General features: G+C 34.8%; 2 long non-coding RNA genes and 2 other non-coding genes across 5 annotated transcripts; all 4 read left to right on the forward strand.

The window, feature by feature from the left end:
* Positions 1-5,281: 5,281 nt before the first annotated feature.
* LOC112282258 (uncharacterized) lies at positions 5,282-6,870 on the forward strand. The gene is made up of 2 exons (XR_002969836.3): positions 5,282-5,771; positions 6,239-6,870. It is a non-coding gene; the product is annotated as an uncharacterized LOC112282258 (long non-coding RNA).
* Positions 6,871-11,317: 4,447 nt separating this feature from the next.
* Positions 11,318-15,149, forward strand: LOC112282237 (uncharacterized). 2 transcript variants are annotated; one of them, XR_016503009.1, is made up of 5 exons: positions 11,318-12,794; positions 13,124-13,243; positions 13,379-13,552; positions 13,697-13,761; positions 13,910-15,149. It is a non-coding gene; the product is annotated as an uncharacterized LOC112282237 (long non-coding RNA). The 2 variants fall into 2 exon arrangements; XR_002969824.3 differs by lacking the exon at positions 11,318-12,794 and having other exon boundaries at positions 12,801-13,243.
* LOC112283036 (small nucleolar RNA Z122) lies at positions 11,639-11,737 on the forward strand. Its single transcript, XR_002970016.1, has one exon. It is a non-coding gene; the product is annotated as a small nucleolar RNA Z122 (small nucleolar RNA).
* LOC112283038 (small nucleolar RNA U31b) lies at positions 11,779-11,864 on the forward strand. The gene has a single exon (XR_002970017.1). It is a non-coding gene; the product is annotated as a small nucleolar RNA U31b (small nucleolar RNA).
* Positions 15,150-15,501: the final 352 nt, after the last annotated feature.

Raw genomic sequence — 15,501 nt, forward strand, 5'->3', positions numbered from 1 at the left:
ATACCTATATGATTAAATAGAAGTAAATAAAAATAAAAAAAATAGATTTATTTCATAATACTTTTTAGAGAAGCTTCCTAAAAGCTTTATAGACATTGCATTGACTTTATATATGTTTGTAGTTGATTAATAGGTTAGAAATATGGGCAATAAACTAATGACTTGTTAATAGCTTATAGAACAAGCTAATTATACAGCACCTATATAAAAAACTTATCTTGTAAATTAAGATATATGGCTTACAAAGTCAACACATTTTAAAGGTCTTATAAGACATTACCACATAACTTCTAGTTAAGAATATATATGGAGGCAAGACTGAAGCCTTCTATATTCTTGTCAATACCTATCTAATCGTTAGTCTTCTTTCAAGACTTTCTAGTCTTCTTATTTATGGCAATAGCCATTTTAGTTTAATATTATATCATCTTTGAGTGACTTTTTAGTTCCTTACAATGATATAAGAAGGTATTTAGGATTTTATTTCTTTAAGATTCATCTCTTTGATACTTAATAATCACAAAGCCTCTGCCTTCATAGATTTAAGAACTTTAGCTTGTTTTTTAGATGAAAGATTTGTTAAAAACCATAGAATACCATCAATACAAAAAACTAAATCCATGTATGTAGAAGTCATAAATGGCTACCATTATCTTCTAGAAATATTATTTATAAAACACTTTCTATAGATGTAGCAATAAATAGTCATAATAGTTAGATAATTTTTATTATAATTAATTCTTCTTCTAATGCGATCATTTTAGATTTATCGTGATTAAAAAAGTATAATCATTTGATAGATTAGATTTCTCATAAACTTGATTTTTCTCAGAGCACTATTAAACCATAAGTTTAGTATAATCAAATCCATACTTGTACGTATAAAAGCTTTCTTACATGCTAGAAAAGAAAGATTGCTCTTTGTTATTTATGTCATATCCATTTTTAATGATGGAAAGACTTCAAGTGGCATTCCAAGTTAATATCAAGATTTTCAAGATGTTTTTGAGAAGAAAAATACAGATATTCTTCCAAAATATCATCCATATTATTACTCAATCGATCTTAAAGAGAGAAGCTAGCCACCATTTGGTCCAATCTATAGTTTATTACAAAATAAGTTGATTGAATTGAAAAAATATATTGACGAGAACATGGCTAAGAATTTCATACATCATTCAAAATCTCCTACTAGAACTCATATCTTATTTGTAAAGAAAAAAGATAGATCACTATAAATGTCCATAGATTATTAAGGTCTCAATAATATTACCATCAAGAAAATGTATCCTTTATCTTTGATATTTTAACTTCTTAATCAACTAAATTAAGCTAAAATTTATACAAAAATAGATCTACTAAGAGCATACAACTTGATCCATATTAATGAAGGAAATAAATAGAATACTACATTTTGAACAAGGTATGGATACTTTGAATATAATGTTATGCTTTTTGGACTCACAAATGTATTAGCTACTTTTCAACATCTTATAAATGATATTTTTTGTAAGTTTCTAGATGATTTTTTTGTATGTTACTTAGACGATATTTTAATCTATTCTAAGATTATAGAAGAAGATGAAATTTTTGTTCGTTATGTATTACAAAAACTTAAAGATATAAGATTATATGCCAAGTTAAAAAAGTATGTATTCTATACAATTCAAGTTGACTTTTTAGGACATATCATTTCCAATGAAGGACTTATAATGGATTTGAAGAAGGTTCAAACTATTATAGATTAAAAGATTCTAAGAACAGTAAGAGATGTGTAATACTTTTTGAGCTTTGCCAATTACTATCTAATCTTTGTTAAGATTTTTTTTTCAAGTTGCGACTCTTCTTATGCATCTTACATGCAAAGACAAACTTAATTGGAGTTAAAAAGCTGAAGCATCTTTTAAAGCCTTAAAGTTGGCACTTATTTTTGTACCAATCTTGTATCACATCAACTTTTCAAGGCATTTTTTATGAAAATAGATACATCATATTTTTCTATGAGTACTATTTTGTCATAAATAGGAAAAGATGATAAGTTCCATCCAATAGCTTTCTATTTCAAGAAATTCTCAATATCCAAGATTAATTATGAGATCCACAATAAAGATCTTCTTAAGATTGTGGATTCTTTTCAAGAATGGCTTCATTATCTAGAAGGTACTTCTAATCTAGTAACCATATATACAGAATACAAGAACCTTGAATATTTCATGTCAACACATATTTTGAATTGTCGCCAAACTGGTTGGAACATGTCTTTATCAAGATTCAAGTTTAATATCATTTATTGGCTAAAAAAATAATAAAATTTGTCTAATATTCTTTTTAAACATTCTTATCATTCATCTAAAGAAGAAAATATAATTTTTAATCAACAAAAAAAAAATTATTGGAGCCAAAACAATTTCATGTTTAAGTAGTGAAATCAATATTAATTGTTGATTCAACTTTTTTCAAACAAATTCAATCAAATATGTCCTTTGATCTTCTTGTTTATAATATCAAGACTACTTTTTCTAAGTCTCATAATACTTCCAAGTTTTGTATTGGTAGCTTGTGGAATAAGCTAACTATGTGGCGGCCATTTAAAAAACTTGACTTATAAGTCAAGACACATGTAATGCAAAGTCAATATATTTTTGGAGGTCCTATAGAACGTTGCCACATATATCCTAGATAGATAGTATATATAGAGGTAAAAATGAAGCCTTTTTCACTCTTGTAAACTCCTTTCTTACTTTTAATCTAGATTCAACAATCTCTAGTTTTCTTAACTTTTAGCAATAGCTATTATAGTTTCTTTTTAATGTACATACTAATTTATTTCTATTTTGTCACTTTTCTTTTGAAATTTTTTTTTCAAGTTGATGCATCTTCTTTCGATTCATGTCCTTGACACTTTTCTAACTTAAATATTAATTTTTTAGTAGTAGTTTTCTTATTAAAAAAATCAATTACTTTAAAGATTAATTAATATATTTAATAATTAAAAAATAATTTTTCTTATTAAATTTTGTTGTAATCAAAGTGGAAGATTTTTTAAGATTGAGGAAATCCTCACTAATCTTAAATTTCAAATATCTAAAATTCTAATCAAATAAAAATCTCATATCCTTCAATCTAATTGTTCAATTAACATCAAATTTATCAAACATACTTAAGACATACACAATGACATATTGATAAAATTTCACTTGTAAATTTGCTACAATATTCATAATATCCTTAAACTTATAAATATCATTATATTTTTCAAAATCTAAAACCATTGAATACATCTTTCATTTTGAAAAGCCATGAAAAACTCAATATGCATTCAAATCACTTAAAGTTAATACTTAAATAATTCTTTTAAAGTCTTTTTTTAAATATATTCTTTAATTAATAAAAAAAATCTAGAATTACCATAGGTACAAGGTTTTAAGCTTTGGAATTTGATTTCAATCCTAATTTGTAACTGATCTTCTTTGGATATCAATTCTTAATTTTTTAAGGTAATTTTTGCTTAAAACTATTTTAAATTCCTTTCAAAAGATACTTTTATTAGTTATTATTTTTATCTACTTTGATTTGTGTCATTTATGGTCCTTCATAGTAAATAGAAGTTTTTTTTATAAAAAGAGAGTACTATTACTTATTAATTTTTACTACCTCTTTGTCTATTATCTATATTTTTAATATAACTTAATAAAATATTTCTATTTATGGTCTTCTTTAACCTAATAGTTGTGTTAGAACAAGATATCATTGACATCCACACTAATGTCATTGGACTGCTTCACATGGTAATATTGTTTGAATTCTTTGTAGAATATTATACAATTGCATCTAGTTTTGTCACTTCAACAATATGTAGTTAGATCTTCCATTAGATGCATTCTTTACAAGTTAAATTTTTATTATTTAAGAAGATTTTATAAAATATCTTTCAATTATGTTTAGGAGTAAAGGGCCTTTATAAGTCTTATAGTGCAATTTACAATATAGTAGAAGAATTTATGTATGCAATTTGGTTTTTGATAATATTATTTGCCTTGCTAAAAAATCTCATGTCAATAACTAGCATCTAAAGTTCAAATAGCTAAAATAAGAGGCTTACATAAGAGGGCACATAATATAATAGCAAACAAATGTCACAAATATACATATTAACACTAGTATTTATTTAGATAAGAAGAATTAAATAGAAGTAGGTAAATTTGATAATATCTTATGAAGAAGCTTCTTAAAAGTGGATTTGCAATAGAAGCTTCTTAAAAAGATCTTAATAGTTTCTTTTGTAAAATTTAGTTGGTTCAAAAATAATTATGATGTTTAAAATACATTTCTTTGAAAAGCTTAAAAAATATCTCATATTAACATGTACATAAAACCTAAATAAGTTACTATTTTACATTCACAAAGACTCTAAAGAACCAAAGACTTATTCCATTATTCAAATTATTTAATATTATTTAAGTAAGCAAGCCATATGTATAAATTAATCTTAAATGATGTCATTTTTTAAATATTCATAACTACCTTCCAATACACTTGGTAATCCATGATAACATTAAAACATGATATAACTCAAACTTTATATTAATTTTGTTGCTCTTACACCTTCTACCAAGGATGTCAAGATTTAAGTTTTATTTTTTTAGTAATTTATTTCCATTAAATCATAGCATTGGATATATGCCTTTAGTGGAAGAAGAAGTAAAAATGAAAAAAAAATGAAAAACTAGATGCAAGGTCAAAAAGTTTGCAAGAATACATTAAAACTATCTAAATTAAGAAAAAAGAAATGGCTAAGCTTGATATTAATGCGTGCAAAATAACTCAAGCATCTAGCGGTAAAGCACACAAAGTAACTTTACCTCTCATACTTACAGTGTCACACAACTAGGCCAATGCAGGCCAACAAAAACGATATCATTAAACTACTCAAACAGTATAAGTAAATCTTCCTAGGTTCCCTACAGTGAGAACGTTGATGGATGCAAAAGGATGTAGAACTGAAGCGGGCAATGTTCAACACCCCCTCTCGCCCCTCGTGTTATATAAAGAAGAGAATGCGCTTGAAAAGATCTAAGTAAGCAGATAGTTTTTTGCATCACACAGAATAAAGACCCTTGTATTTGGCACCTTTGAGATTCTTGACAAGAGGTTCACATATAAACCAAGATGAGTAGATTCCAGGATGACTGCCTATTTTAATGACATAAAATTTGAACTTCTGAGCTGGGCGTGAGGAATAAGTAGATGTTACCGTTCAGGTAGAGTTGTCCGCGTTGGAGGTAGTGGAGTTGTGCTTCTGCCCTTGCAAGGAGGCGATCAATAAGAAGCTTGAGTAGAGATAGTAGTGTCCAGATGAGAGTTAATACTAACTCTTGCAGCATATAATTGTTGCAATTAGGGACATCCATTACAAGAGAAGAGGATACAGAGCGGGGGAGAAGAGAATGGTTAGAGTTTTCTAACTAGGCTTTTGATATCCACTAGGTTAAGCTCGTTCTTGAAGTTTTCAAACAGGGATCGTCCCAGGGGTTTCGTAAAGATGTTCACCAACTATTACAGAGGGGGAATATATTCCAGTTCAACGTCCCCACTTCCAATTTTTTCGCGAGTAAAGTGGTAATGAGTGGCTATGTGGCGAGTGCGAGGATTCACCCCCGGATTAACAACCACAGCAATACTGCCAAAATTGTCACAATGGAAGCAAGTCGGTTTGTGTATTGCAAACTGAAAATCTTGAAATAGCGTAAGCAGCCGTGCTACGATTTTGGGTGAGGAAAATCCCTCTTTGCATGCGGATGCATTCTTCTTTTAGTTAGATCATAATGTCCCCTTCCGAAAGCTTTGTAATGGAGACCCTTAAGTTCAGTTGTTGTTTTAGATCTTTGATCACCCGAGTTGAATTTCCAACCATGAGTAGATCACCTACATGACAAAGCTAGAGAGCTAGTAGGACAATATTCAGATTTTCTATTCTGCTGTATAAATTGTGATCTCCCATGCCAGGTTTGAAGCTTATGTGTTTAAGGTAGTGATCAATCTCATCATACCACAATTTGGGTGCTTGTCGTAAACCATAAAGTGCTTTCTTGAGCCTGTACACAAGATGTTCTTTGCCCGGAACCAGGAATCCTTCCGGATGCTTGACGTAAACTTCTTCCTTACATGGACCATGAAAGAAGGTTGTAATAATATCCATACGAGTAATAATCCAATTGTTCTGTGATGTAATGGCCAGGAGGGATCGGATCATTTCCCATGCGACAGCGGGGCAAATGTCTCCTCTACATCCACTCCTTTCTGCTGTTTGAAACCACGGACAACTAGTCTAGATTTAAATCTTTGAAAATTACCTTCTGGATCAATTTTTGCTGTAAACACCCATCGGGTGGAGATCGCACTTCTCCCAGGAGGGAATTTTGTTAAGTACCACACATCATTCTTGATAATAGAGTTGTATTTGTCGAAGATTGAATTCTTCCAGTTCGGACACTTCCAGGCCTTGCTGGAGTCTGCAGGTTCGAGGGTGGAAGTGGTGACAGCCGCGGCATAGTGGTCGCTCAGCCATTTTGGGGGTTGTGTCATCCGCCCTGATCTGGTGGTAATTTTGCCTATCTCGGGTCTGTAGCGGGGTTTAGGTGTGTGAGGCTTGAGTGTTTTCCAGAAAACAGTTGTTCAGGTTAAGCGTTGGATTCATTTACTCTAGTAGGTGTTATATTTAATAGGTAGATTGCAGTCTCAGCAGCCTCGGGCCACAAGAAATTTGGCACATGACCAGATAACAACATAATTATTCTGTCTAAGAGGGTTCTATTTTATCGCTCTACCATCCCATTTTGATGGGGGTATGATCTTGTGTCAATTGACAGATTATCCCATGCGATTTGCAATATTTGGAGAAGGTAGTGGAGAGAAATTCTCCACCTCTGTTTGACCGTAGGATCTTCACATACAATCCAGTTTGCTTCTCTATCATCATCCTAAATTCACAAAAAAAATTCAAACGCTTTCGTGTTTTATGAAGTAAATATACACTTTTCTGTTGTAATCATCAACAAATAACAGGAAGTACATGTTTCCTGCAGCTGAAGGAAGAGGCAGTGGGCCACAAATATCTACATGACCTAGTTCTAGCAGTTGTTTCAATCCGTTTGTGGCTTTCTGTGGTGTAGGCTCCCTAGCTTGTTTCTCTTTGAAACAATGTTGACAAATAATGGGTTCTACGGTGAAGGTTGGTATACCATAGACATTTCCTTCAGAGGCTATCTTGTGTAAGGTAGTGAATCCAACATGCCCAAGTCGGCAGTGCCATAAGTAGGAAAGATTATATGAGTATTTACTGTTGTGATGACTGGGGTGGTCTAAGTTATCTAGTAAAGCAAGGGATGTGAGATTGGTTCTACTTTGGGGTCGTAAGACTACTCCGTCGTGAGTAAGCTTGTAAAGCTGAGATTTATTATCCCAATATCCTACTGTAATAATTTTTGAAGGTTGTGTTTTTGTGAGAATCGCACATTTATCCTTCCCAAACACCAATATGCTGTTATTTTGTCTAACAAACTGCACAACTGACATCAAATTATGTCTCAATCCAGGAACATAATAAGCATTATGCAATTTATTAATGTTTGAATTATGTGGCAGAATTACTTCACCCTGCCCTTCGACAGAGTGAATATGTCCGTTGGCAGTAGCCATAGTGACTTGTTGCAATGGGCTTTCTAGTGTGGAAAATAGATCTAGATCTCCCGAAAAGTGCTTTGAGGCTCCATTGCAAATGACCCAATCCTTCTCTGAGACCAATGCTAGTGAAAGAACATTCAGGGCATTCTGGATCTCTTCTGGGGTAGGATCATAAGACTCACCGGGGTAGTCTTCGATGAGGTTGGCTTGTGTTCTCAGCCTGCTCCCTCCTATGATCGGAATCGGAGCTAGTGCCAGGCAATCGCGAGTCAGGTCTCCAATTTTGTGGCACCTGTGACACTCCACCTCCTCAGTCCTTCTTTGTTGATTATAACGATCAAATTGTCGAGGACCAAAAGCTAAATTGTGACGATGGCAGCCGCGAATTGCGTTTCTGATTCGGATAATAAAGGCTTCTTCATGAGAATCCGATCGAAGTTTGATTTCCATTTCTTCCATCTGTAGGCGGACAGCCAGCTTCGCAAGAGTGGGTGGTGTTTGTTTGTTGTGAATGATCCGCACCAGCGTCTCGAACTTGAAAGATATGATTTTAAGGATTTTGTGAATGATGACTAGATCGGAGAGGAGTTCATTAGCGTCCCTGAGATCGTTGATGATCTCATGAACAGTCTGCATGAAGCTCGCTACAGTCATGCTATGGGGCATTTGCAGGTTTTCCCACCTATCCAGAGTAGTCATCTCGTCAGCTATTGTTTGGGTAGAATACAGATCTGGCAAGATACGCCAGACTTTAATTGGATCGAAGATCCGTGCTACATAATGATTTACCATATTGGTGAGAGAGAGAGGCGCAGATAGCCTATTGATTTTGTTTTTCGTCTACAAATCGTTTTCTTGTCAAGAATCTCAAAACGAGGTGTCCGTAGGGAGCCTATCCGTTCACTGCTGTTTCTATCTGAAACTTGGCTAAATTCTGTTACATCAAGGGTTTCTTCATGCACAGTGTCTGATTGCTCAGGAGCTACCACATCCCAAAGATCCTCTCTTACTAACACACTCTGGATAGTGCTTTTCCATCTTTTGTAATTTGCTGGACCGGCTAACATCTTGTTAGCAGCCACGACTGAGTCCATTGTTCACTTGTGGCACGTCTAGAATCAATGCTCAAGTTTCTGAAGCTATTCTGTTAAGAATACCGGTCACTATCTTACTCACTCAATCTCGCTGTGATACCATAATGCAGGCAAAATAACTCAAGCATCTCTCGATAAAGCACAGATAGTAACTAGCGCATCTCATACTCACAATGTCATACAACCAGGCCAATCCAAGCCAACAAAAACGATATTATTAAACTACTCAAACAATAGTATAAGTACACGAACTTCCTACGTTCCCTACAGTGAGAACGTCGAAGGATGCACGAGGATGTAAACTGAAGCGGGCGATGTTCAACAGATATATGGGCGGTTGCAAATGCATTTGCGGTAAGCTTTCTACTTTGTCACAACTGAAGGATGGTGCATTTCACTAGCATCTGAAATTTTCCAATATCAAGCCAAAGTTTTGGTAGTCTGACAAATAGACGATGATTCGTATTTTGCAGGACAGATTACTAACTGCAAAGAATGAAACGTCCAACCATGTCAAAACAACCCTAACCTTCTCGTTATCTCTGCATTTAAACATGCAGCTGATCTATAGTTCAGAGTGTGTGGACTCTTCTCCTCTGCAGCAACTTCTTCACAACAGCTAACTTAATCATTGAGTCTTGTCGCGATCCACGCTTGGCACTTTCGTTGGCAGGCAAGCAAGCAGACAAATTAGCGGGCTACAGATGTGATGGGTATTTAGGGACTTGAATTGTACACAAATGTATACACTTCAAGTGTGTGTATTTGTGTGTGTGTGTGTGTGTGTGTATATATATATATATATATATATCTAGACGTGCATGAGTGTGTGTGAGGGAGAAAACTTGACAATAATGGTGCCAGAAAGTGTTATTTCCACTTGTACAAGTGGAAAGCACGTCATCTTACAATGGTATACCAATATTTTTTTCAACCTCGACCTGAATTTTATACCTCATCTACCATAATGCTTTTCTAATATACAACATGGTGAGCTTGGCAGGAAACAACATTCAAGAACGAACTCTTAATTGCTATTGACTGAAAATCCACGACGCATTTGATCTGTGCATTTCATACCTGATTCAACACAATACTATATACAGTAATCTATACATTTTGCTTTTTGTGTACACAACATGTGTTCAAACCTGTCATAACTCCTACTAGTGGAAACCCGTGCAGTTGGCCACTAAAAATATGCAAAAAATTAGTTAATTTTGTTTAATGAACTACTTATAAAGTTTAATCACAAGAAAGTAAAAGTTGTGTTAAAGCATTCAAGGATGTACTAAAGTCAAAATTTGAAATTATGAATAAATAAATCAAAAAATAAATCAAAAATAATTATTACTGATAACTAACTAATCAAAACTTAAGGAAAAACAACAATAAAAAAAAAAAAAAAAAAAAAAAAAAAATCAATCTTCATTTATTCATAATTGTTTTAGGTGGTCATTAACTTTTGTCATTTTTTTGAAATAATTAGTGTTTCACAATGTTCTAATTTTGCTTTCAAGAAAAGTTGGCAGTTTTCATTTAAAATTTACAGTTTCAAATAAGAGATCACATATATTCAAGTACACTAAATATCAAAAAGTGCACAAATATACATGTATAAATGTATAGTATATTTTTGGTTTGTTACAGTAAATGTTGAAAAAAAAATCAAATATATATATATTCAACTACTATTAGGTATATCAAATAATATTCTTTTCAAGTTTCAGATAGTAGAAATCAAGCTAACATTTAGTGTTATATTGTGAATATTGTGATTATAAAAATTAGTAATCATAATTTTAATTTTAAAAAAAAATTATATTTTTAACATGCTTATTTTAATTTTAAAATATTTATCAAAGTTAATTAAATTTACTGAAAACAAAACATAACAACCTTTCTTTGGTGTATCCCAAATTTTCAATGCATCAATCAAACTATTATGTTAATATAAAATTAACGTGTTAATATATAAAATTATATTATAATATATATATATATATATATATATATATATATACTATTGATAATTTCTCTATTAGTTTTGAAGGAAATCAGTTGATAGAAGTATCATTATGTCAACACAATATGTATACACAAAGTTCAATTTCAACCATTTTCACAGTCATCATGAAATCATACAATATTTATACTGAATTACTAAAATTAAATAAATCATTGTTATTTGTTTGTTACTTGGAAGCAAAAAAGATTGAGAAGCAAACCTTAACTTAATATCTAATTTCTAAACTTTACATTTGTAAATCTCTTCACATACTAACTGTAATGACCTTTATCTTGCCCGTATCCTTATTTCGTTCTGCTGGTGAATATAATTTCGACGAAGTCTTGCTAATTTTCTAATCACTTCTGCGTAATCAGGTTCTTGGAAATGACTTACCCACACTGATGAACATAGTCGTCACATACATAGATGAATGAAAAACGTCGGACGGACGCGTCTTAGGGTTCCGTTCGAGCCCCTTCCGAAACCCCTCACCTTACTTAACCCTCCTTCCCACTCTTAGTCTGTACGAATCCACCAAAGCTCGCACTTCTTCTCAAATTCTTTCTGTGCCGTTTCTAAGTCTGGTGGTTAGTTCTCTTTTCGTGTTTTAGCGGTCATGTACTGTACTCGGAGGTCTTTGTTTACAGATTTACTCATGTTTTGAGTAGAAAGCGTGGGCCTTCTCTGTGCATTTTTCTGTGAGGTAGAGTCGTTCTACTGTCCGAAGTTTTGCTGATCCTTATTGCACTGCAGTATCGATTGTGGAGAAGAGATTATCGCTGCAGTCCAGCGCAACACCGTGTGTTTTTGAAGGATTGTATGACCCCTATTCTGAATTCCGAAAGTAAAATGTGGGAGATGATGAGACTTATTCGCCTTGCCCAAATGTATCCTTGCGATACATCATGTGGGTTGCGACTCACGATTTGCACGTCAGTCTGATCCCTTAGTCCTACGGTCTGATCTCTTTATGTTGCAATGCGCAAGCGTGGATGTGATGATGAGAAATTGTCGCCCCAGTCCTACTCGGACGCGTAATGCGTTTGGTGAGGATTGACTATTTATCAGTCTGATTCCTACACTGCCCTGGGAATGGTGCTCACTCGATGAACCGTAGAACGGTGGTTCTCCTTCATCGTCGAGCCACTGTCACTCATGTAGCTGACATTTCTAGGAGAATGTAAGCCGGCTGCCTTGATCTGAATGTAGACTTCGCACATCTGTCACTGTCAAGGGTTGGAGATTTACCTCCTCACATTGACTCCTCCAAAATTGTGCAATATCGACGCTGGTGCCTCGCCCCCAGAATGTGACCTGTTGATGATGGTTCATGTACGGGGTGATCACTACATTTCAAACACACAATGCTATTTCGTTTGTATTTCCGTTCATGCGTGATTGATACTAGAATTTGTCCTGAAAGTGTGACTGTAGTTGAAAGTGGAAGTTCCCATTGATACTTTATTTTGACTACTCTCTCAGTGATCAAAACATTATCTCCTGGAAAAAACAGTATTGCATTTCCAATCGCTCCCTCAAAACTACAGCAAAAAGTCAGGGAAACACCTATATAAAACCAACTGCTATCGACATTATATTTTAGAGTACTTGAAAAGATCCCTTCGAACTATATGCTGGTAAGGCAGAACTTGCAAATTTGCCAAAAGAAGGTGCGCAATGTTTTTGTGGGCAGAATTCGATTCAACTCTTTAAATGAAGACAAAGAAACACTTGACTACTGAACGATAAATCCTGAGCTGAACATTGGTAAAATATATTAAATGTTGTTTCATCTATTGATAAAGGACTCGTGGAATTCACCAGATGAATGGAAGGCTCTGTAAGTGGCATATAAATTTGTTAGAAACACGTACCAGGTGAACATGTCCTCAATCGAAAGGGGTAAGAGAAAGCCAATCACCGTAAGTTTCGAGCAGTTTTGCTCGAGAATGCGGTCGTCCTTGTGACGTTCTCGCACTACTAAATCCAGCAAAAATCAATACGCAGTTAAGTATTCACCTGTCATCGTCTTTCGATTTGAAAACCCGTGCAGTGCGAACCCGTGCCGTTGAAACGGGATGTTGCATTATCAGATACATTCTATGTTTCGTCTGCGATCGTTGTAACAACCGGTCTAAATTGCTCATCGCATCGTGCTAATCGCTTTTGTGCTCATCGCATTGCACTGAAAACTCAACCCGTGCCACATCACTTAGCATTTCAACGTTATGAACAATTTTTTTTATCTGTATATGTGATTTTTTTATTATTATCTGTATATGTACAATAATGTTTTAGAGTCCACATTTGACGTTGTTTTTTTGTTTTTTACTAGATGTAACGGGTGGGTACATGAAATGAACTGAGTCTTGAGGTTGTGAGGTATGGCGGTGTTGAGAAGCAGTGGAGGCGGCCATGGTGTCTGATTTGCAAAAAGCGGAAGGGTCAAGTCGAGGTGGGTTTTCTCTTTTCTGATGATGGCTTAGTGTGTCAGAGCTGTTTTCAAAAACATTCACGACTGTGATACAGGTGTTTATGTTCTGGGAACCGCCTCACAACTGGGTTCACAAGATCATCCGGTCGTTTGCAGATGATGGTTTCGTTGATGGTTTCATTGATGGTATGCTGCATTGAGATCAGCCTAAGCGGCTACTGCGGCAACTAAAGTGGATGCTGCTAACCGATAGCTGGAACCGAGGGTTTGAATGTGCGCAATGGTGCTCCTTTGTGTTAGCAGCGGACGCTTCGGAGCAATGCAGCTAATGTATGCTGCTTTGCTTGTGATGTGATTTTCTCTTGTTCAATGCTAAAATTTGTATCTCGTCCTCCCAAATCCCATGCTGTGCGTTTTCTCTGTTGATTCATTTTTTAAATAATACACTTGGATTTGTGTCTTTTGCGGATTTAGATGCAGAACGGATTGGAGACGAGGATGAGTTGCATAACATTGATATTGCCATCTGCAATTTTCAGGTTTCTTTCCGAGCACTTTCTCAGTACATGCAATCACTATGGCTTTGGCTTTGGCATTGGCATTGACACTGGCTCTGTACGGAAATAGACACTAAACAGTTGTAACTTTCACTGCTACGGCTTATCTCTGTTCCTCTCAATATTGCAGGAAGAATCTAATGCTTCGAAGCAGTAATTTAGGCAAAGCCTTATTCTTTGGGAAAATTCTAAAAGCCATGTGAAGATTGATGGGTGGAACAGGTGGTATAAGTGCTGATAGACCGCTATTTCTGTTGACGATGGACACATTTAGTTGTCAATCTGGTACTATGCAGCGTATTTTGTGTAGGAGGAAGCATCCTGTTAGATAATGCAGGTCCACGATTTTACTTTTAGAATTCGCTCAACAATTTCAGCATCGTATTTGTGCCGACTCTCCTATCTCCAAGTCTGCTGTACATTGCTGGACTAGACTAAAATGTCTCTGCCCTTAACAGTCTCTCCCCTAAACCAACTCAAAGGGCTCCCAGGTTTCTTCGTTGAGTAATTTCTTCCGTAGTTTTTTTTTTTTTTTTTTTTTTTTTTTTTTTAGATTACCTTCATGGTACTGCAGGCGCACTGGGAACACAGATTTGTATTTCTGGAGAAGTTAATCATTTTTTCACATCCCAGTTAAGTGAAGTCAATGTCAAGAAAGAAAGGCAGTGCAACTGAATCTCTCAGCGAAATGTGAGGTCTTTTCCTAAGATCGGAAGTTAGGAAACTTTGGTTCGGTTCGGTGGGTATTTTCATGTCATTAGTGTCATTTTTGCACGCATGAACTTCTCTTAGTTTCGTGCTGAAGGTTCTTCATTTGAGAACACACTCGTGGGTGTTACTTCCCAACCTGAGTAAGCGATTAATTTATGTAAGATTGCCAGTGATCTTCTTGACCTCTTCAAGATTGGATATGCGACGTTGACAAACCTTAGCATTGAGCATGTACATCTTGTTTGAGAGCTTCAGGTATCCAACAGCAAATAGTTGGCCTTGTCTGGGCAGGGGATGAAAAGAGCTCGACCATTGACATTGGGAGGTACTCAAGCGCTGTCATTTGATAAACTTGATCGCTTTTTGTGGTCTTTTTCTTCCCATACCAGCGTATCATGATCTTACTCCTCTAAAATCAATTACCACTACTGGTAAAGAAGTTGGCTACGTTTATTCTCATTGTATTTGATATGACCGAGCTCTGGAGGTAAACATTTATGACCTCAATGACCGAGGTCTGTTGATTTCACTTTGCATTCTATGCGTCCTGCAATGCTGAGTCAGCTAGTCAGATGAGACTTTTGTTGGACTTCAGTAATGGCAGTCTGTATTGGCAGTGAAACATTACCAATATTTTACTTCATTTTCCTTGCCGTTTTTTTACACTATCATGCGGCTTGATTCCATGATGGTTTCACTGGTCTTCTTCCTCGTACTTTTGATCCTTCTTTGCGTCACTTGTTTAGGGTTCATTCATACCAGTTCAGTTGTCCTTGAGGAGCCATTCTGTGACATTTACACTGAGAATTAGATCAAACAAACACAAGCTTTCGATGCTGAACTTGAAAATTTTCACTTATTACCTTCAAATTTGCACAAAATTTTATGTGTCTTATATCCTTTATGACCATGGTCATGATAGCTAGCAGACGAGAATTTTCTAGTTGAGCTACAACTTGACCAAGAGAACACAATGTGCAAACGCAACGACAAAAAATCTTGGAAGGTGTA

The sequence above is a fragment of the Physcomitrium patens genome, chromosome 5, assembly GCF_059467195.1.
Source record: "Physcomitrium patens ecotype Gransden chromosome 5, ASM5946719v1, whole genome shotgun sequence".
NCBI classification, from domain to species: domain Eukaryota; kingdom Viridiplantae; phylum Streptophyta; class Bryopsida; order Funariales; family Funariaceae; genus Physcomitrium; species Physcomitrium patens.